The sequence below is a fragment of the Hyla sarda genome, unplaced genomic scaffold, assembly GCF_029499605.1.
Source record: "Hyla sarda isolate aHylSar1 unplaced genomic scaffold, aHylSar1.hap1 scaffold_1737, whole genome shotgun sequence".
In the NCBI taxonomy this organism is placed as follows: Eukaryota; Metazoa; Chordata; class Amphibia; order Anura; family Hylidae; genus Hyla; species Hyla sarda.
The window spans coordinates 1-25020 of NW_026608379.1; the positions used below are offsets into that span (position 1 = coordinate 1).

Below are 25020 nucleotides of genomic sequence, written 5' to 3' on the forward strand. Positions count from 1 at the left end.
TGTGCACCAGGAGCAGTATATACATCACTACTATCTATTATAATGTATTATACTGTATATAATAACACTGTGTGCACCAGGAGCAGTATATACATCACTATTATCTATTATAATGTATTATACCTGTATATAATAACACTGTACACCAGGAGCAGTATATACATCACTATTATCTATTATAATGTATTGTACTGTATATAATAACACTGTACACCAGGAGCAGTATATACATCACTATTATCTATTATAATGTATTATACTGTATATAATAACACTGTGCACCAGGAGCAGTATATACATCACTATTATCTATTATAATGTATTGTACTGTATATAATAACACTGTGCACCAGGAGCAGTATATACATCACTATTATCTATTATAATGTATTAGTACTGTATATAATAACACTGTGCACCAGGAGCAGTATATACATCACTATTATCTATTATAATGTATTGTACTGTATATAATAACACTGTGCACCAGGAGCAGTATATACATCACTATTATCTATTATAATGTATTGTACTGTATATAATAACACTGTGCACCAGGAGCAGTATATACATCACTATTATCTATTATAATGTATTGTACTGTATATAATAACACTGTGCACCAGGAGCAGTATATACATCACTATTATCTATTATAATGTATTATACTGTATATAATAACACTGTGCACCAGGAGCAGTATATACATCACTATTATCTATTATAATGTATTATACTGTATATAATAACACTGTGCACCAGGAGCAGTATATACATCACTATTATCTATTATAATGTATTGTGCTGTATATAATAACACTGCGCACCAGGAGCAGTATATACATCACTATTATCTATTATAATGTATTGTACTGTATATAATAACACTGTGCACCAGGAGCAGTATATACATCACTATTATCTATTATAATGTATTGTACTGTATATAATAACACTGTACACCAGGAGCAGTATATACATCACTATTATCTATTATAATGTATTGTGCTGTATATAATAACACTGTGCACCAGGAGCAGTATATACATCACTATTATCTATTATAATGTATTATACTGTATATAATAACACTGTGCACCAGGAGCAGTATATACATCACTATTATCTATTATAATGTATTGTACTGTATATAATAACACTGTGCACCAGGAGCAGTATATACATCACTATTATCTATTATAATGTATTGTACTGTATATAATAACACTGTGTGCACCAGGAGCAGTATATACATCACTATTATCTATTATAATGTATTGTACTGTATATAATAACACTGTACACCAGGAGCAGTATATACATCACTACTATCTATTATAATGTATTATACTGTATATAATAACACTGTACACCAGGAGCAGTATATACATCACTATTATCTATTATAATGTATTGTACTGTATATAATAACACTGTGCACCAGGAGCAGTATATACATCACTATTATCTATTATAATGTATTGTACTGTATATAATAACACTGTACACCAGGAGCAGTATATACATCACTATTATCTATTATAATGTATTGTACTGTATATAATAACACTGTGCACCAGGAGCAGTATATACATCACTATTATCTATTATAATGTATTGTACTGTATATAATAACACTGTGCACCAGGAGCAGTATATACATCACTATTATCTATTATAATGTATTGTACTGTATATAATAACACTGTACACCAGGAGCAGTATATACATCACTATTATCTATTATAATGGATTGTACTGTATATAATAACACTGTGCACCAGGAGCAGTATATACATCACTATTATCTATTATAATGTATTATACTGTATATAATAACACTGTGCACCAGGAGCAGTATATACATCACTACTATCTATTATAATGTATTGTACTGTATATAATAACACTGTGCACCAGGAGCAGTATATACATCACTATTATCTATTATAATGTATTGTACTGTATATAATAACACTGTGCACCAGGAGCAGTATATACATCACTACTATCTATTATAATGTATTGTACTGTATATAATAACACTGTGCACCAGGAGCAGTATATACATCACTATTATCTATTATAATGTATTGTACTGTATATAATAACACTGTGCACCAAGGAGCAGTATATACATCACTATTATCTATTATAATGTATTGTACTGTATATAATAACACTGTGCACCAGGAGCAGTATATACATCACTATTATCTATTATAATGTATTGTACTGTATATAATAACACTGTGCACCAGGAGCAGTATATACATCACTATTATCTATTATAATGTATTGTACTGTATATAATAACACTGTGCACCAGGAGCAGTATATACATCACTATTATCTATTATAATGTATTATACTGTATATAATAACACTGCGCACCAGGAGCAGTATATACATCACTATTATCTATTATAATGTATTATACTGTATATAATAACACTGTGCACCAGGAGCAGTATATACATCACTATTATCTATTATAATGTATTGTACTGTATATAATAACACTGTGCACCAGGAGCAGTATATACATCACTATTATCTATTATAATGTATTATACTGTATATAATAACACTGTGCACCAGGAGCAGTATATACATCACTATTATCTATTATAATGTATTGTACTGTATATAATAACACTGTACACCAGGAGCAGTATATACATCACTATTATCTATTATAATGTATTGTGCTGTATATAATAACACTGTACACCAGGAGCAGTATATACATCACTATTATCTATTATAATGTATTGTACTGTATATAATAACACTGTGCACCAGGAGCAGTATATACATCACTATTATCTATTATAATGTATTATACTGTATATAATAACACTGTGCACCAGGAGCAGTATATACATCACTACTATCTATTATAATGTATTGTACTGTATATAATAACACTGTACACCAGGAGCAGTATATACATCACTATTATCTATTATAATGTATTGTACTGTATATAATAACACTGTGTGCACCAGGAGCAGTATATACATCACTATTATCTATTATAATGTATTATACTGTATATAATAACACTGTACACCAGGAGCAGTATATACATCACTACTATCTATTATAATGTATTATACTGTATATAATAACACTGTACACCAGGAGCAGTATATACATCACTATTATCTATTATAATGTATTGTACTGTATATAATAACACTGTACACCAGGAGCAGTATATACATCACTATTATCTATTATAATGTATTGTGCTGTATATAATAACACTGTACACCAGGAGCAGTATATACATCACTATTATCTATTATAATGTATTATACTGTATATAATAACACTGTACACCAGGAGCAGTATATACATCACTATTATCTATTATAATGTATTGTACTGTATATAATAACACTGTGCACCAGGAGCAGTATATACATCACTATTATCTATTATAATGTATTATACTGTATATAATAACACTGTACACCAGGAGCAGTATATACATCACTACTATCTATTATAATGTATTATACTGTATATAATAACACTGTACACCAGGAGCAGTATATACATCACTATTATCTATTATAATGTATTGTACTGTATATAATAACACTGTACACCAGGAGCAGTATATACATCACTATTATCTATTATAATGTATTGTACTGTATATAATAACACTGTGTGCACCAGGAGCAGTATATACATCACTATTATCTATTATAATGTATTATACTGTATATAATAACACTGTACACCAGGAGCAGTATATACATCACTACTATCTATTATAATGTATTATACTGTATATAATAACACTGTACACCAGGAGCAGTATATACATCACTATTATCTATTATAATGTATTGTACTGTATATAATAACACTGTACACCAGGAGCAGTATATACATCACTATTATCTATTATAATGTATTGTGCTGTATATAATAACACTGTACACCAGGAGCAGTATATACATCACTATTATCTATTATAATGTATTATACTGTATATAATAACACTGTACACCAGGAGCAGTATATACATCACTATTATCTATTATAATGTATTGTACTGTATATAATAACACTGTGCACCAGGAGCAGTATATACATCACTATTATCTATTATAATGTATTATACTGTATATAATAACACTGTACACCAGGAGCAGTATATACATCACTACTATCTATTATAATGTATTATACTGTATATAATAACACTGTACACCAGGAGCAGTATATACATCACTATTATCTATTATAATGTATTGTACTGTATATAATAACACTGTGCACCAGGAGCAGTATATACATCACTACTATCTATTATAATGTATTGTACTGTATATAATAACACTGTGCACCAGGAGCAGTATATACATCACTATTATCTATTATAATGTATTGTACTGTATATAATAACACTGTACACCAGGAGCAGTATATACATCACTATTATCTATTATAATGTATTGTACTGTATATAATAACACTGTACACCAGGAGCAGTATATACATCACTATTATCTATTATAATGTATTGTACTGTATATAATAACACTGTACACCAGGAGCAGTATATACATCACTATTATCTATTATAATGTACTGTACTGTATATAATAACACTGTACACCAGGAGCAGTATATACATCACTATTATCTATTATAATGTATTATACTGTATATAATAACACTGTACACCAGGAGCAGTATATACATCACTATTATCTATTATAATGTATTGTACTGTATATAATAACACTGTACACCAGGAGCAGTATATACATCACTACTATCTATTATAATGTATTGTACTGTATATAATAACACTGTGCACCAGGAGCAGTATATACATCACTATTATAATGTATTGTACTGTATATAATAACACTGTACACCAGGAGCAGTATATACATCACTATTATCTATTATAATGTATTGTACTGTATATAATAACACTGTACACCAGGAGCAGTATATACATCACTATTATCTATTATAATGTATTGTACTGTATATAATAACACTGTGCACCAGGAGCAGTATATACATCACTATTATCTATTATAATGTATTATACTGTATATAATAACACTGTACACCAGGAGCGGTATATACATCACTACTATCTATTATAATGTATTGTACTGTATATAATAACACTGTGCACCAGGAGCAGTATATACATCACTATTATCTATTATAATGTATTGTACTGTATATAATAACACTGTGCACCAGGAGCAGTATATACATCACTATTATCTATTATAATGTATTGTACTGTATATAATAACACTGTGCACCAGGAGCAGTATATACATCACTATTATCTATTATAATGTATTATACTGTATATAATAACACTGTACACCAGGAGCAGTATATACATCACTATTATCTATCATAATGTATTATACTGTATATAATAACACTGTACACCAGGAGCAGTATATACATCACTATTATCTATTATAATGTATTGTACTGTATATAATAACACTGTGCACCAGGAGCAGTATATACATCACTATTATCTATTATAATGTATTGTACTGTATATAATAACACTGTGCACCAGGAGCAGTATATACATCACTATTATCTAGTATAATGTATTATACTGTATATAATAACACTGTGCACCAGGAGCAGTATATACATCACTACTATCTATTATAATGTATTGTGCTGTATATAATAACACTGTACACCAGGAGCAGTATATACATCACTATTATCTATTATAATGTATTGTACTGTATATAATAACACTGTACACCAGGAGCAGTATATACATCACTATTATCTATTATAATGTATTGTGCTGTATATAATAACACTGTACACCAGGAGCAGTATATACATCACTATTATCTATTATAATGTATTGTACTGTATATAATAACACTGTACACCAGGAGCAGTATATACATCACTATTATCTATTATAATGTATTGTACTGTATATAATAACACTGTGCACCAGGAGCAGTATATACATCACTATTATCTATTATAATGTATTGTACTGTATATAATAACACTGTGCACCAGGAGCAGTATATACATCACTACTATCTATTATAATGTATTATACTGTATATAATAACACTGTGCACCAGGAGCAGTATATACATCACTATTATCTATTATAATGTATTATACTGTATATAATAACACTGTACACCAGGAGCAGTATATACATCACTATTATCTATTATAATGTATTGTACTGTATATAATAACACTGTACACCAGGAGCAGTATATACATCACTATTATCTATTATAATGTATTGTGCTGTATATAATAACACTGTACACCAGGAGCAGTATATACATCACTATTATCTATTATAATGTATTGTACTGTATATAATAACACTGTGCACCAGGAGCAGTATATACATCACTATTATCTATTATAATGTATTATACTGTATATAATAACACTGTGCACCAGGAGCAGTATATACATCACTATTATCTATTATAATGTATTATACTGTATATAATAACACTGTACACCAGGAGCAGTATATACATCACTATTATCTATTATAATGTATTGTACTGTATATAATAACACCGTACACCAGGAGCAGTATATACATCACTACTATCTATTATAATGTATTGTGCTGTATATAATAACACTGTACACCAGGAGCAGTATATACATCACTACTATCTATTATAATGTATTGTACTGTATATAATAACACTGTACACCAGGAGCAGTATATACATCACTACTATCTATTATAATGTATTGTACTGTATATAATAACACTGTACACCAGGAGCAGTATATACATCACTATTATCTATTATAATGTATTGTACTGTATATAATAACACTGTGCACCAGGAGCAGTATATACATCACTACTATCTATTATAATGTATTGTACTGTATATAATAACACTGTACACCAGGAGCAGTATATACATCACTATTATCTATTATAATGTATTGTACTGTATATAATAACACTGTGCACCAGGAGCAGTATATACATCACTATTATCTATTATAATGTATTGTGCTGTATATAATAACACTGTGCACCAGGAGCAGTATATACATCACTATTATCTATTATAATGTATTGTGCTGTATATAATAACACCGTACACCAGGAGCAGTATATACATCACTATTATCTATTATAATGTATTGTACTGTATATAATAACACTGTACACCAGGAGCAGTATATACATCACTATTATCTATTATAATGTATTGTACTGTATATAATAACACTGTACACCAGGAGCAGTATATACATCACTATTATCTATTATAATGTATTGTGCTGTATATAATAACACTGTACACCAGGAGCAGTATATACATCACTATTATCTATTATAATGTATTGTACTGTATATAATAACACTGCGCACCAGGAGCAGTATATACATCACTATTATCTATTATAATGTACTGTACTGTATATAATAACACTGTACACCAGGAGCGGTATATACATCACTATTATCTAGTATAATGTATTATACTGTATATAATAACACTGTGCACCAGGAGCAGTATATACATCACTATTATCTATTATAATGTATTGTACTGTATATAATAACACTGTGCACCAGGAGCAGTATATACATCACTACTATCTATTATAATGTATTGTACTGTATATAATAACACTGTGTGCACCAGGAGCAGTATATACATCACTATTATCTATTATAATGTATTATACTGTATATAATAACACCGTACACCAGGAGCAGTATATACATCACTATTATCTATTATAATGTATTGTACTGTATATAATAACACTGTACACCAGGAGCAGTATATACATCACTATTATCTATTATAATGTATTGTACTGTATATAATAACACTGTACACCAGGAGCAGTATATACATCACTATTATCTATTATAATGTATTGTACTGTATATAATAACACTGTACACCAGGAGCAGTATATACATCACTATTATCTATTATAATGTATTGTACTGTATATAATAACACTGTACACCAGGAGCAGTATATACATCACTATTATCTATTATAATGTATTGTGCTGTATATAATAACACTGTACACCAGGAGCAGTATATACATCACTATTATCTATTATAATGTATTATACTGTATATAATAACACTGTGCACCAGGAGCAGTATATACATCACTATTATCTATTATAATGTATTGTGCTGTATATAATAACACTGTGCACCAGGAGCAGTATATACATCACTATTATCTATTATAATGTATTGTGCTGTATATAATAACACTGTACACCAGGAGCAGTATATACATCACTATTATCTATTATAATGTATTGTACTGTATATAATAACACTGTACACCAGGAGCAGTATATACATCACTATTATCTATTATAATGTATTATACTGTATATAATAACACTGTGCACCAGGAGCAGTATATACATCACTATTATCTATTATAATGTATTATACTGTATATAATAACACTGCGCACCAGGAGCAGTATATACATCACTATTATCTATTATAATGTATTGTACTGTATATAATAACACTGTACACCAGGAGCAGTATATACATCACTATTATCTATTATAATGTATTATACTGTATATAATAACACTGTACACCAGGAGCAGTATATACATCACTATTATCTATTATAATGTATTGTACTGTATATAATAACACTGTACACCAGGAGCAGTATATACATCACTATTATCTATTATAATGTATTGTACTGTATATAATAACATAGTGATCTAAGCTGTGTGCACCAGGAGCATAGACAGCGTATAGCATCCGGTTTTAGCCATCTTTTCATATACAGTCATGGCGGTAAATGTTGTCCCCCCCCTGAAATGTTTCTATAAAATGAAGGATTCCTCACAGGAAAGGATTGCAGTAACACAGGTTTATTCCCTTTGTGTATATATATAGATCTCCTCTCCTCTGTATATATATATATATAGATCTCCTCTCCTCTGTATATATATATATAGATCTCCTCTCCTCTGTATATATATATATAGATCTCCTCTCCTCTGTATATTTATATATATATATATATATATATATATATATATATATATAGATCTCCTCTCCTCTGTATATATATATATATATATAGATCTCCTCTCCTCTGTATATATATAGATCTCCTCTCCTCTGTATATATATATATATAGATCTCCTCTCCTCTGTATATATATATATAGATCTCCTCTCCTCTGTATATATATATATATATATATATATATAGATCTCCTCTCCTCTGTATATATATATATATATATATATATATAGATCTCCTCTCCTCTGTATATATATATATAGATCTCCTCTCCTCTGTATATATATATATATATATATAGATCTCCTCTCCTCTGTATATATATAGATCTCCTCTCCTCTGTATATATATATATATATATATATATATATATAGATCTCCTCTCCTCTGTATATATATATATATATATAGATCTCCTCTCCTCTGTATATATATAGATCTTCTCTCCTCTGTATATATATATATATATATATATATATATATAGATCTCCTCTCCTCTGTGTATATATATATATATATATATATATATATATATATATATATATATATATATATATATATATATACCGTATATACTCGAGTATAAGCCGAGTTTTTCAGCACGATTTTTCGTGCTGAAAACACCCCCCTCGGCTTATACTCGAGTGAACTCCCCCCACCCGCAGTGGTCTTCAACCTGCGGACTTCCAGAGGTTTCAAAACTACAACTCCCAGCAAGCCAGGGCAGCCATCGGCTGTCCGGGCTTGCTGGGAGTTGTAGTTTTGAAACCTCCGGAGGTCCGCAGGTTGAAGACCACTGCGGCCTTCAACATCATCCAGCCCCCTCTCACCCCCTTTAGTTCTGAGTACTCACCTCCGCTCGGCGCTGGTCCGGTCCTGCAGGGCTGTCCGGTAAGGAGGTGGTCCGGTGAGGAGGTGGTCCGGGCTGCTATCTTCACCGGGGAGGCCTCTTCTAAGCGCTTCGGGCCCGGCCTCAGAATAGTCACGTTGCCTTGACAACGACGCAGATGCGTCGTTGTCTAGGCAACGGCTCTATTCCGGGCCGGAAGCGCGGAGAAGAGGCGCCCCCGGTGAAGATAGCAGCCCGGACCACCTCCTCACCGGACCACCTCCTTACCGGACAGCCCTGCAGGACCGGACCAGCGCCGAGCGGAGGTGAGTACTCAGAACTAAAGGGGGTGAGAGGGGGCTGGATGATGTTGAAGGCCGCAGTGGTCTTCAACCTGCGGACCTCCGGAGGTTTCAAAACTACAACTCCCAGCAAGCCCGGACAGCCGATGGCTGCCCGGGCTTGCTGGGAGTTGTAGTTTTGAAACCTTGGAGGTCCGCATGTTGAAGGCCGCAGTGGTCTTCAACCTGCGGACCTCCGGAGGTTTCAAAACTACAACTCCCAGCAAGCCCGGACAGCCGATGGCTGCCCGGGCTTGCTGGGAGTTGTAGTTTTGAAACCTCTGGAGGTCCGCAGGTTGAAGACCACTGAGGGCGAATGATGAGAAGAGGATGATGAAGGGGGGTGGGGATGATGAAGGGGGGGGGGGGTGTGGGATGATTACAAGGGGATGATGAAGGGGGGATGTGTGGGATGATAAGGGGATGTGTGGGATGATGACAAGGGGATGATGAAGGGGGGATGTGTGGGATGATGACAAGGGGATGATGAAGGGGGGATGTGTGGGATAAGGGGATGTGTGGGATGATGACAAGGGGGTGATGAAGGGGGGATGTGTGGGATGATAAGGGGATGTGTGGGATGATGACAAGGGGATGATGAGGATGTTAATGATGGGTCTGGATGATGACAGGGGGGGATGAGGTATTTCCCACCCTAGGCTTATACTCGAGTCAATAACTTTTCCTGGGATTTTGGGTTGAAATTAGGGGTCTCGGCTTATACTCGGGTCGGCTTATACTCGAGTATATACGGTAGATCTCCTCTCCTCTGTATATATATATATATATCTCCTCTCCTCTGTATATATATATATATATATATATATAGATCTCCTCTCCTCTGTATATATATATATATATATATATATATATATATAGAGATCTCCTCTCCTCTGTATATATATATATATATATATATATATATATATATAGATCTCCTCTCCTCTGTATGTATATATATATTGCAGTAACACAGGTTTTCCTATACACATGTTTATTCCCTTTGTGTATATATATATTTATATATATATAGATCTCCTCTCCTCTGTATATATATATATATATATATATATATATATATAGATCTCCTCTCCTCTGTGTATATATATATTGCAGTAACACAGGTTTTCCTATACACATGTTTATTCCCTTTGTGTATATATATATTTATATATATATATATAGATCTCCTCTCCTCTGTATATATATATAGATCTCCTCTCCTCTGTATATATATATATATATATAGATCTCCTCTCCTCTGTATATATATATATATAGATCTCCTCTCCTCTGTATATATATATATATATATATATATATATATATAGATCTCCTCTCCTCTGTATATATATATATATAGATCTCCTCTCCTCTGTATATATATATATATAGATCTCCTCTGTATATATATAGATCTCCTCTGTATATATATATATATATATAGATCTCCTCTGTATATATATATATATATATATAGATCTCCTCTCCTCTGTATATATATATATATAGATCTCCTCTCCTCTGTATATATATATATATAGATCTCCTCTCCTCTGTATATATATATATATAGATCTCCTCTCCTCTGTATATATATATATATATAGATCTCCTCTCCTCTGTATATATATATATATAGATCTCCTCTCCTCTGTATATATATATATATATATATATAGATCTCCTCTCCTCTGTATATATATATATAGATCTCCTCTCCTCTGTATATATATATATATATAGATCTCCTCTCCTCTGTATATATATATATATAGATCTCCTCTCCTCTGTATATATATATATATATATAGATCCTCTCCTCTGTATATATATATATATATATAGATCTCCTCTCCTCTGTATATATATATATATATATATCTATCTCCTCTCCTCTGTATATATATATATATATAGAGATCTCCTCTCCTCTGTATATATATATATATAGAGATCTCCTCTCCTCTGTATATATATATATATATATATATATAGATCTCCTCTCCTCTGTATGTATATATATATTGCAGTAACACAGGTTTTCCTATACACATGTTTATTCCCTTTGTGTATATATATATTTATATATATATATATAGATCTCCTCTCCTCTGTATATATATATATATATATATATATATAGATCTCCTCTCCTCTGTATATATATATATATATATATATATAGATCTCCTCTCCTCTGTATATATATATATATATAGATCTCCTCTCCTCTGTATATATATATATATATATATATATATAGATCTCCTCTCCTCTGTATATATATATATATATATATATAGATCTCCTCTCCTCTGTATATATATATATATATATAGATCTCCTCTCCTCTGTATATATATATATATAGATCTCCTCTGTATATATATATATATATAGATCTCCTCTCCTCTGTATATATATATATATATATATATATAGATCTCCTCTCCTCTGTATATATATATATATAGATCTCCTCTCCTCTGTATATATATATATATAGATCTCCTCTCCTCTGTATATATATATATATAGATCTCCTCTCCTCTGTGTATATATATATATATAGATCTCCTCTCCTCTGTATATATATATATATAGATCTCCTCTCCTCTGTATATATATATATATATATATATAGATCTCCTCTCCTCTGTATATATATATATATAGATCTCCTCTCCTCTGTATATATATATATAGATCTCCTCTCCTCTGTATATATATATATATAGATCTCCTCTCCTCTGTGTATATATATATATATATCTCCTCTCCTCTGTATATATATATAGATCTCCTCTCCTCTGTATATATATATATATATATATCTCCTCTCCTCTGTATATATGTATATATATATATATATATATATATTGCAGTAACACATGTTGATTCCCTTTGTGTGTATTGGAACTAAACCAGAAAAGGAGGAAAAAAAGCAAATTGGACATAATGTCACCAAACTCCAAAAGGAGCTGGACAAAATTATTGGCCACTTAAATTAATATTTGGTTCCACACCCTTTGGAAAAAATAAGTGAGATCAGTGTCTTCCTATAAGCATCAATAGGCTTCTTTTGCCTCTCAGCCAGAATGTTGGACCACTCTTCCTATAGGCATCAATAAGCTTCTTACACCTCTCAGCCGGAATGTTGGACCACTCTTCCTATAACCATCAATAAGCTTCTTACACCTCTCAGCCGGGATGTTGGACCACTCTTCCTTTACAAACTGCTCCCGGTCTCTTATTGGACGGCACCTTTTCCCAACAGTAATTATAAGATCTCTCCACAGGTGATCAATGGGATTTAGATCTGGACTCATTGCTGACACTTCAGAACTCTCCAGCGCTTTGTTGTCATCCATTTCTGGGGCTTTTTGATGTATGTTTGGGGTCATTGTTCTGCTGGAAGCCCAAGATCCCGGACACAAACCCAGCTTTGTGACACTGGGCTGTACAGTGCGACCCAAAATCCATTGGTAATCCTCAGATTTCATGATGTCTTGTACACATTCAAGGCCCCCAGTGCCAGAGGCAGCAAAACAACCCAAAACATCACTGACCTCCACCATATGTCACTGTAGGTACTGTGTTCTTTTCTTTGTAGGCCTCATTCCGTTTTCGGTAAACCGTAGAATGATGCGCTTTACCAAAAAGATCTATCTTGGTCTCATCTGTCCACAAGACGTTTTCCCAGAAGGATTTTGGTTACTCAAGTTCATTTTGGTCAAATGTAGTCTTGCTTTTTTATGTCTCTGTCAGCAGTGGGGTCCTCCTGGGTCTCCTCCATAGTGGGGTCCCCCTGGGTCTCCTCCATAGTGGTGTCCTCCTGGGTCTCCTGCCATAGTGGGGTCCTCCTGGGTCTCCTCCATAGTGGGGTCCTTCTGGGTCTCCTCCATAGTGGGGGTCCTCCTGGGTCTACTTCATAGTGGGGGTCCTCCTGGGTCTACTCCATAGTGGGGTCCTCCTGGGTCTCCTCCATAGTGGGGTCCTCCTGGGTCTCCTCCATAACGTTTCATTTCATTTAAATGTCGCCGGATAGTTCGCGCTGACACTGATGCTCCCTGAGCCTGCAGGACAGCTTGGATATCTTTGGAACTTGTTTGGGGCTGATTATCCACCATCCGGACTATCCTGCGGTGACACCACTTTCATCAGTTTCTCTTCTGTCCACACCCAGGGAGATTATCTACAGTGCCATTGGTTGTAAACTTCTTGATAATGTTGCGCACTGTGGACAAAGACAAATCTAGATCTCTGGAGATGGACTTGTAACCTTGAGATTGTTGATATTTTTCCACAATTTTGGTTCTCAAGTCCTCAGACAGTTCTCTTCTCCTCTTTCTGTTGTCCATGCTTAGTGTGACAGACACACATTGCAAAGACTAAGTGAACTTCTCTCCTGTTTATCTGCTTTCAGGTGTGATTTTTATATTGCCCACAACTGTTACTTGTCCCAGGTGAGTTTAAAGGAACATCACATGCTTGAAACAATCTTATTTATCCACAATTTTGAGAGGGTGCCAATAATTTGGTCCAACCCATTTTTGGACTGTGGTGACATTATGTCCAATTTGCTTTTTTTTCCCTCCCTTTTTGGGGAATAAACATGTGTGTCACGCCGAGCGCTCCGGGCCCCGCTGCTTCCCCGGAGCGCTGCTTATATGTTCCCGGAGGGGACGCGATCCGAGGTACGGGACGTGCCCGCTTTCGGATCGCGCCCCGTGTCTCTCACCCACCACATCCTCCTTCACTGCCCTCCCGGCGCGCACGGCCCCACTCTCTAGGGCACGCCGGCTCTATGAAATTTAAAGGGCCAGTGCACCACTAATTGGTGCCTGGCCCAATCAGTTCTAAACATATAAAAACCCACTTCCCCTTCCTTTCCTTGCCGGATCTTGTTGCCCTAGTGCCCTGAGAAAGCGTTTTGTGTATCCCAAGCCTGTGTATCCAGACCCTTGCTGTTGCCCCTGACTACGAACCATTGCTGCCTGCCCAGACCTTCTGCTATGTCCGACCTTGCTCTTGCCTTGTCCTTGTGTACCGCGCCTGTCTCAGCTGTCAGTGAGGTTGAGTCGCTATCGGGTGGAAGTGGTTACCTGCTGCTGCAAGTCCATCCCGCTTTGCGGCGGGCTCTGGTGAAAACCAGTAACCCCTTAGATTCCGTTCCCCTGGTACGGCCCACGCCATCACCTCAGTGACACAGAGGATCCACCTCCAGTGTCCTCTCCGCATACCAGTCCGGATCATGACAATGTGTATAGCAAAACATGTGTTTTCTGTGAGAAATACTTCATTTTCTTGAAAAATGTAAGGAGTACCAATATTTACGGCCATGACTGTACATGCCTTTACCTATACAATATATATGGTAATAGGACAGCTATAATACAATGTATATGGTAATAGGACAGCTATAACACAATGTATATGGTAATAGGACAGCTATAACACAATGTATACAGTAATAGGACAGCTATAACACAATGTATATGGTAATAGAACAGCTATAACACAATGTATACGGTAATAGGACAGCTATAACACAATGTATATGGTAATAGGACAGCTATAACGCAAAGTGAATGCGCCCTTATCGGCTGTTGCGCAGAGAAAAAAGTGGACGTCTCAGTCATTCTAGAATAGATGGGATGTCAGGTGTAGGGGCACCCATTATATATCACCCCAGAAGGGGCAGCCTCACCGGGGGTTGTAATTAGACAAAGTGCTGGACGCCAGGTTCTAGACTAACAGGTGCTCTGCATTAGGCTGGATTCACACTACGTTTTCTCCCATACGGGAGCGCATACGGCAGGGGGAGCTAAAACCTCGCGCTCCCGTATGTCACCGTATGCGCTCCCGTATGTCATTCATTTCAATGAGCTGGCCGGAGTGAAACGTTCGGTCCGGTCGGCTCATTTTTGCGCCGTATGCGCTTTTACAACCGGACCTAAAACCGTGGTTGACCACAGTTTTAGGTCCGGTTGTAAAAGCGCATACGGCGCAAAAATGAGCCGACCGGACCGAACGTTTCACTCCGGCCGGCTCATTGAAATGAATGACATACGGGAGCGCATACGGTGACATACGGGAGCGCGAGGTTTTAGCTCCCCCCTGCCGTATGCGCTCCCGTATGGGAGAAAACGTAGTGTGAACCCAGCCTTAGTCGGCTGTATCACTGAGATTGGGTTCTGGATTAGGGGGTATACTTTCAGGCATAGTGTATGTCCTGTATTCAGGGGGTTCTTGGTGTTTATGTTCTATATTAGACAGTCAGGACATTGTACCAGTTGTAGAACAGGATGAGGGGGAGATCATAAGGAGGTTCTGCCATGGTTGTTGTTTGGTCTGGATTAGAGGATTTGGGCGTGGTGTTGATTCTGGATTAGATGAATATGTCCTGAATGTTCTAAGACTTATAATATCATACACCAGTCCCTCAAATCTAGAACATAATTGTCTAATACAGACTCAACGCATTGTCCTAACTCATTAACCAAGAGTGATCGGCCTAGTGTTGTGTTATTATACGTGATATGTGACCTACACAGTGCGTCCACCTTTACAGCACAAAATCCTCTGCTCTTCCCTATAGTTCTTCTACTGAGGTCTTCTCTTCTCTGCTCTTCTCCCTCAGGTCTTCTCTTCTCTGCTCTTCTCCTCGGGTCTTTTCTGCTCTCCTCCTCGGGTCTTTTCTGCTCTCCTCCTCGGGTCTTTTCTGCTCTCCTCCTCGGGTCTTTTCTGCTCTCCTCCTCGGGTCTTTTCTGCTCTCCTCCGCGGGTCTTTTCTGCTCTCCTCCGCGGGTCTTTTCTGCTCTCCTCCGCGGGTCTTTTCTGCTCTCCTCCGTGGGTCTTTTCTGCTCTCCTCCGCGGGTCTTTTCTGCTCTTCTCCTCGGGTCTTTTCTGCTCTTCTCCTCGGGTCTTCTCATCTCTGCTCTTCTCCTTGGATCTTCTCATCTCTTCTCCTCAGGTCTTCTTCTCTGCTCTTCTCCTCAAGTCTTCTTTTCTGCTCTTCTCCTCAAGTCTTCTTTTCTGCTCTTCTCCTCAAGTCTTCTTTTCTGCTCTTCTTCTTTTCTTTTCTGCTCTTCTTTGTCTGCTCTTCTCCTCAAGTCTTCTTTTCTGCTCTTCTCTTCAGGTCTTCCTTATCTGCTCTTCTTCTCGGGTCTTCTCCTCTTCTCTTCGGGTCTTCCTTGTCTGCTCTTCTCCTCGGGTCTTCTTTTCTGCTCTTCTCCTCAGGTATTCTCTTATCTGCTCTTCTCCTTGGGTCGTTTCTGCTCTTCTCTTCGGGTCTTCTTTGTCTGCTCTTCTCCTCAGATATTCTTTTCTGCTCTTCTCCTCTGGTCTTCTCCTCGGGTTTTCTTTTTGGCTCTTCTCCTCAGGTCTTCTTTTCTGCTCTTCTCCTCTGGTCTTCTCTTCTCGGGTTTTCTTTTCTGCTCTTCTCCTCAGGTCTTCTCTTCAATGCTCTTCTCCTTTGCTCTTTTCTGCTCTTCTCCTCATATCTTTTCTGTTCTTCTCAGGTCTTCTCTTTTCTGCTCTTCTCATCAGGTCTTCTTTATCAGCTCTTCTCCTCTACTCTTCTCCTCAGGTCTTCTCTTCTCTGCTCTTCTCCTCAGGTCTTCTCTTCACTGCTCTTCTCCTTGGGTCTTTTCTGCTCTTCTCCTCGGGTCTCATTTTCTGCACTTCTCCTCAGGTCTTTTCTGCTCTTCTCCTCGGATCTTCTTTTCTGCTCTTCTCCTCAGGTCTTCTTTTCTGCTCTTCTCCTCACGTCTTCTTTTCTGTTCTTCTCAAGTCTTCTCTTTTCTGCTCTTCTCCTTGAGTCTTCTTTTCTGCTCTTCTCCTCTGCTCTTTTCTTTGGGCCTTCTTTGTCTGCCCTTCTCCTCGGGTCTTCTTTTCTGCTTTTCTCCTCAGGTCTTCTCTTCTCTGCTCTTCTCCTTGGGTCTTCTCATCTCTTCTCCTCTGCTATTCACCTCTGGTCTTCTTTTCTGCTTTTCTCCTCAGGTCTTCTCTTCTCTGCTCTTCTCCTTGGGTCTTCTCATCTCTTCTCCTCTGCTATTCACCTCTGGTCTTCTTTTCTGCTCTTCTCCTCAGGTCTTCTTTTCTGCTCTTCTCCTCAGGTCTTCTCTTCTCCTCAGGTCTTCTCTTCACTGCTCTTCTCCTTGGGTCTTTTCTGCTCTTCGGGTCTTCTTTGTCTGCTTTTCTCCTCTGGTCTTATTTTCTGCTCTTCTCAGGTCTTCTTCTCTTCTCCTCAAGTCTTCTTTTCTGCTCTTCTCCTCGGGTCTTATTTTCTGCACTTCTCCTCAGGTCTTTTCTGCTCTTCTCCTCGGGTCTTCCCTTCTCTGCTCTTCTCCTTGGGTCTTCTCATCTCTTCTCCTCTGTTCTTCTTTTCTGCTCTTCTCCTCAGGTCTTCTTTTCTGCTCTTCTCCTCAGTTCTTCTTTTCTGCTCTTCTCCTCGGTTCTTCTTTTCTGCTCTTCTCCTCAGGTCTTCTCTGCTCTTCTCCTTGGGTATTCTCATCACTTCTCCTCGGGTCTTCTTTTCTGCTCTTCTCCTTCTCTTCTTTTCTGCTCTTCTTTGACTGCTCTTCTCCTCAAGTCTTCTTTTCTGCTCATTTCTTCAAGACTTCCTTATCTGCTCTTCTCCTCGGGTCTTCTTTTCTGCTCTTCTCCACGGGTCGTCTTTTCTGCTCTTCTCCACGGGTCGTCTTTTCTGCTCTTCTCCTCGGGTCTTCTCTACTGCTCTTCTCCTTGGGTCTTCTCATCTCTTCACCTCGGGTCTTCTTTTCTGCTCTTCTCCTTCTCTTCTCCTCTGCTCTTCATTGTCTGCTCTTCTCCTGAAGTCTTCTTTTCTGCTCTTCTCTTCGGGTCTTCCTTGTCTGCTCTTCTCCTCGGGTCTTCTTTTCTGCGCTTCTCAAGTCTTCTTTTCTGCTCTTCTCCTCAGGTCTTCTCTTATCTGCTCTTCTCCTTGGGTCGTTTTTGCTCTTCTCTTCGGGTCTTCTCTTCACTGCTCTTCTCCTTGGGTCTTTTCTGCTCTTCTTCTCTTTTCTCAGGTCTTCTCTTATCTGCTCTTCTCCTCAGGTATTCTTTACTGCTCTTCTCCTCAGGTCTTCTCTTCACTGCTCTTCTCCTTGGGTCTTTTCTGCTCTTCTCCTCAGGTCTTCTCTTCACTGCTCTTCTCCTTGGGTCTTTTCTGCTCTTCTTCTCTTTTCTGCTCTTCTCCTCAGGTCTTCTTTATCTGCTCTTCTCGTCGGGTCTTCTTTTCTGCTCTTCTCCTCGGGTCTTCTATTCTGCTCTTCTCCTCATATCTTTTCTGTTCTTCTCCTCGGGTCTTCTCATCTCTGCTCTTCTCCTTGGATCTTCTCATCTCTTCTCCTCTCCTCAAGTCTTCTTTTCTGCTCTTCTCCTCAAGTCTTCTTTTCTGCTCTTCTCCTCAAGTCTTCTTTTCTGCTCTTCTCCTCAAGTCTTCTTTTCTGCTCTTCTCCTCAAGTCTTCTTTTCTGCTCTTCTCCTCAAGTCTTCTTTTCTGCTCTTCTTCTTTTCTTTTCTGCTCTTCTTTGTCTGCTCTTCTCCTCAAGTCTTCTTTTCTGCTCTTCTCTTCAGGTCTTCCTTATCTGCTCTTCTTCTCGGGTCTTCTCCTCTTCTCTTCGGGTCTTCCTTGTCTGCTCTTCTCCTCGGGTCTTCTTTTCTGCTCTTCTCCTCAGGTATTCTCTTATCTGCTCTTCTCCTTGGGTCGTTTCTGCTCTTCTCTTCGGGTCTTCTTTGTCTGCTCTTCTCCTCAGATATTCTTTTCTGCTCTTCTCCTCTGGTCTTCTCCTCGGGTTTTCTTTTTGGCTCTTCTCCTCAGGTCTTCTTTTCTGCTCTTCTCCTTGGGTCTTTTCTGCTCTTCTCCTCACATCTTTTCTGTTCTTCTCAGGTTTTCTTTATCTGCTCTTCTCTTCGGGTCTTCTTTATCTGCTCTTCTCCTCGGATCTTCTTTTCTGTTCTTCTCCTCACATCTTCTTTTCGGTTATTCTCAGGTCTTCTCTTTTCTGCTCTTCTCAGGTCTTCTTTATCAGCTCTTCTCCTCAGGTCTTCTTTTCTGCTCTTCTCCTCGGGTCTTCTCATCTCTTCTCCTCTACTCTTCTTTTCTCCTCTGCTCTTCTTTGTCTGCTCTTCTCCTCAGGTCTTCTCTTTACTGCTCTTCTCCTTGGGTCTTTTCTGTTCTTCTCTTCGGGTCTTCTTTTCTGCTCGGGTCTTATTTTCTGCACTTCTCCTCAGGTCTTTTCTGCTCTTCTCCTCATGTCTTCTTTTCTGCTCTTCTCCTCAGGTCTTCTTTTCTGCTCTTCTCCTCACGTCTTCTTTTCTGTTCTTCTCAGGTCTTCTCTTTTCTGCTCTTCTCCTCAGGTCTTCTTTATCAGCTCTTCTCCTCAGGTCTTCTTTTCTGCTCTTCTCATCTCTTCTCCTCTACTCTTCTTTTCTGCTCTTCTCCTTTGCTCTTCTTTGTCTGCTCTTCTCCTCAGGTCTTCTCTTCTCTTCTCCTCAGGTCTTCTCTTATCTGCTCTTCTCCTTGGGTCGTTTCTGCTCTTCTCCTTGGGTCTTCTCATCTCTTCTCCTCGGGTCTTCTTTTCTGCTCTTCTCCTTCTCTTCTGCTCTTCTCCTCTGCTCTTCATTGTCTGCTCTTCTCCTCAAATCTTCTTTTCTACTCTTCTCTTCGGGTCTTGTCTGCTCTTCTCCTCGGGGCTTCTTTTCTGCTCTTCTCTTCAGGTCTTCTCTGCTCTTCTCCTTGAGTCTTCTCTTCTCCTTGGGTCTTCTCATCACTTCTCCTCGGGTCTTCTTTTCTGCTCTTCTTCTCTTCTTTTTTGCTCTTCTTTGTCTGCTCTTCTCCTCAAGTCTTCTTTTCTGCTCTTCTCTTCAGGACTTCCTTATCTGCTCTTCTCCTCGGGTCTTCTTTGCTCTTCTCCTCAGGTCTTCTCTGCTCTTCTCCTCGGGTCTTCTTTTCGGATCTTCTCCATGGGTCTTCTAATCTCTTCTCCTCGGGTCTTCTTTTCTGCTCTTCTCCTCAAGTCTTCTTTTCTGCTCTTCTCTTCGGGTCTTCCTTGTCTGCTCTTCTTCTCAGGTCTTCTCTTCTGCTCAGGTCTTCTCTTATCTGCTCTTCTCCTTGGGTCGTTTCTGCTCTTCTCCTTGGGTCTTCTCATCTCTTCTCCTCAAGTCTTCTTTTCTGCTCTTCTCTTCGGGTCTTGTCTGCTCTTCTCCTCGGGGCTTCTTTTCTGCTCTTCTCTTCAGGTCTTCTCTTATCTGCTCTTCTCTTTGGGTCGTTTCTGCTCTTCTCTTTGGGTCTTCTTTGTCTGCTCTTCTCCTCAGGTATTCTTTTCTGCTCTTCTCCTCTGGTCTTCTCTTCTCCTCGGGTTTTCTTTTCTGCTCTTCTCCTCAGGTCTTCTCTTCACTGCTCTTCTCCTTGGGTCTTTTCTGCTCTTCTCCTCACATCTTTTCTGTTCTTCTCAGGTCTTCTCTTTTCTGCTCTTCTCCTCAGGTCTTCTTTTCTGCTCTTCTCACATCTTATTTTCTGTTCTTCTCAGGTCTTCTCTTTTCTGCTCTTCTCCTCAGGTCTTCTTTATCTGCTCTTCTCCTCAGGTCTGCTTTTCTGCTCTTCTCCTCGGGTCTTCTCTTCTCCTCTGCTCTTCTCCTCTGCACTTTGTCTGCTCTTCTCCTCAAGTCTTCTTTTCTTCTCTTCGGGTCTTCTTTGTCTGCTCTTCTCCTCAGGTCTTCTCTTCTCCTCAGGTCTTCTCTTCACTGCTCTTCTCCTTGGGTCTTTTCTGCTCTTCTCTTCGGATCTTCTTTGTCTGCTTTTCTCCTCGGGTCTTATTTTCTGCTCTTCTCAGGTCTTCTTCTCTTCTCCTAAAGTCTTCTTTTCTGTTCTTCGGGTCTTCTTCGTCTGCCCTTCTCCTCTGGTCTCATTTTCTGCACTTCTCCTCGGGTCTTCTCTGCTCTTCTCCTCGGGTCTTTTCTGCTCTTTTCCTCGGGTCTTCTTTTCTGCTCTTCTCCTCAGGTCTTCTTTTCTGCGCTTCTCCTCGGTTCTTTTCTGTTCTTCTCCTCTGCTCTTCTCTTCGGCCCTTCTTTGTCTGCCCTTCTCTGCTCGTCTCCTTGGGTCTTCTCTTCTCCTCTGCTCTTCTTTGTCTGCTCTTCTCCTCTGCTCTTCTTTGTCTGCTCTTCTTCTCAAGTCTTCTTTTCTGCTCTTGTCTATAGTTCATCTCCTCAGATCTTTTCTTCTCAGGTCTGCTCTTCTTCACTTCTCCTCAGATATTCTTCTTGTCTCTTCTTCTCCTCTGTTTTTCTCCTCCGGTTTTCTTCTAGTCTCTTCTTCTCCTCTGCTCTTCTCCTCAGGTCTTCTTATCTCTTCTTCTCCTCTGCTTTTTTTCTCAGTTTTTCTCCTCAGTTCCAGAAATAACAAATGGCGGTCTTTCTGTTTGCAGTGTATTTATAGGTAATGAAATACCCAAAATAATTGTCCCTCCATTTATATTTCACCCTTCACCATGGCCTCCTGTTATGACCCAGGACATAGAATAATCAGGACAAAACCCTCTAATCTAGATAATTGGGGGTGGGGGTCTATCTTGGCCTGTATGTGCTCAGAATTAGAGGGTTAAAACATTCTGTTGGTTCTCGGATAAAGGATTAAGGTGGATATTTATTAAAACCTGTGCAGAAGAGAAGACCTCTGAAAAATAAAAAGGATCGATCTGATTGGTTTCTATGGAAACTGCTCCACTTTTCTTCTGCAAAGGTTTTAATAAATCTGCCCCTATGTCCCAATGTGCTAGGTCCCTCATTGCGTTACTTGTAGATTAGAGGTTATAAGATTAGGGCTAGGATGTTCTAGGTTAGAGCATCCTGTGTTATTTACTTGATTATAAGGGGGGTGGGTTCTGCCTCGGTCGTTGTGTGCTTTGGATTAGAGGACCAGGACATTGTGTTGGTTGTAGAATAGAGATTATTGTTTTATGTCCTGGATGGTCTATGATTGATGAATTTGTCCTACATTATATGAAGTTATTGTGTGCTTTGGATAAGAATGTCAGGACATTGTATTGGTTATAGATTTGAGGATTGTTTTCTGAATGGTCTAAGATTGACAGCTGTCTTCTACATGATATGGAGAGTTACATTTGTTCATTGCATGCTTTGGATTAGAGGGTCAGGAAATTGTGTTGGTTCTAGATTAGAGGATTGTTGTCTGGATGGTTTAGGATCAATGAATGTCTTCTACATGATATGGAGAATTTCACATGGTCATTGCATGCTCTGGATTAGAGGGTCAGGACATTGTGTTGGTTCTAGATTAAAGGATTATTTTCTGGATGGTCTAGGATTGATGAATGTATTCTACATGACATGGAGGGTTCCAAGTGGTCTTTGTGTGCTCTGGATTAGATTAGAGTTAAATGTTTTCCCTATAAGAATATTGTGTCCTGAGTTCTTGGAAATCCAGCCGTTTTGTAGAAGAATTGGGGCAATTTCCTACCACAAGTTTCTGCTTCCCCAAAACTTTTCCCGTTGTTCGCCTGCAGGAAGTGGCATCCGACGCGCTGCGGACCACATCCTGCTGACCGACACTTTCACATCTCCTATTTCATTAAGACTTCTCCATAGAATTGGTTCCATCTGCCGCACATCTACGTTACAATCAACATGGCCTCTTCCTGTGATATCCAGGCTGTGTTCACACATCGTGGCCACGACAGAGTGCTGCAACTTACCACAGTTCTTAAGGAATCACAGCAAAATCTCTGATATAACCGCAACATTGGACTTTGGTTTCATCTATTGGGGCCACCTTCCTGTGACCCCAATAGATGAAGGCCTATTATGAGGCCATAACTGGAAGGTCTGAATGTAGCTGAAACCTGGAAAACAACTCTGATCACATGACCCACTACCGCAACAATGCACCCAGCAACCACTGATGTCACTGTAGATGCAGAAAATAGCTAATAGAAGAGAACAATAGATTGTATTTGTCATATACAAAGCCTCAAATATCTATCCATGTTGCATTGTGATTGTTTGTCATTACTTGTGATATATGTCCTGTATAATGTCCATCTGTATGTACAACTTATAATTCCATTACCCTTATCTATGTAAGTTTAGCATCCCAAAAGAATCCATCCCTTTGATCAAAATACCAGGAGATGACAGTCTGAGCTATTGCATACAGCAGACACTGTTTGCCTACATGGTAAATGTGACACCTTCACCAGCCGAACAGTCTCCAGGATCTGGTGTCAATAGAGGAGAGAGGTATGGGAAGTAGCCCCTTGTGAAAATGCCATATCTTCCAATTATTAAATATAGGGGTCAGGGAGGTATGGCCACAGCCCTTATCCTATACGGTTGGATTCTCCATTATAATACCTTTAAAATGAGTCCTCACACGACCCTTGTGTATGAAAACTGTACCCACTGGGTAAATCTTGCATAATAAGGGGGTCATGTCTGGTACCCCTAGAAAAAGGATTTGATGGCGAACCCAAATATAAGAAAATGATGTGGGTGCCTGGCCCATGATGGAAGATGGAGGTATTTCTTGGGCATAAAGGTATGACTAGAAAATAGGGTAGACATATTCCAACCCAAGGGCTGAACCTAGCGGTGTCACCTGTCCACAGCAAGGTATAAAACTTCAGACCTAGGGGAGCGCTTGCATGGGGGACAAGATCTAATTTTGGTTGCCAGAAGCCATTTTCTACCAGACCCCATGAAATAGAACTTTTG

The 25020-nt window shown here is 38.0% G+C and overlaps 1 protein-coding gene across 2 annotated transcripts in view; it reads left to right on the forward strand.

Moving 5' to 3' along the window:
- The first annotated feature begins 10147 nt into the window (after positions 1 to 10147).
- The window catches only part of LOC130312892 (arf-GAP with dual PH domain-containing protein 2-like), a 44080-nt gene continuing 29207 nt past the window's right edge, over positions 10148 to 25020 (forward strand). The window contains exon 1 of one of the 2 annotated variants that reach the window (XM_056552613.1): positions 10148 to 10250. The gene's annotated coding sequence lies outside the window, so the exon portion shown is untranslated. Of the gene's footprint in view, positions 10251 to 22751; positions 24547 to 25020 lie in introns of those variants that run through there. The other variant, XM_056552611.1, reaches the window with a different exon arrangement.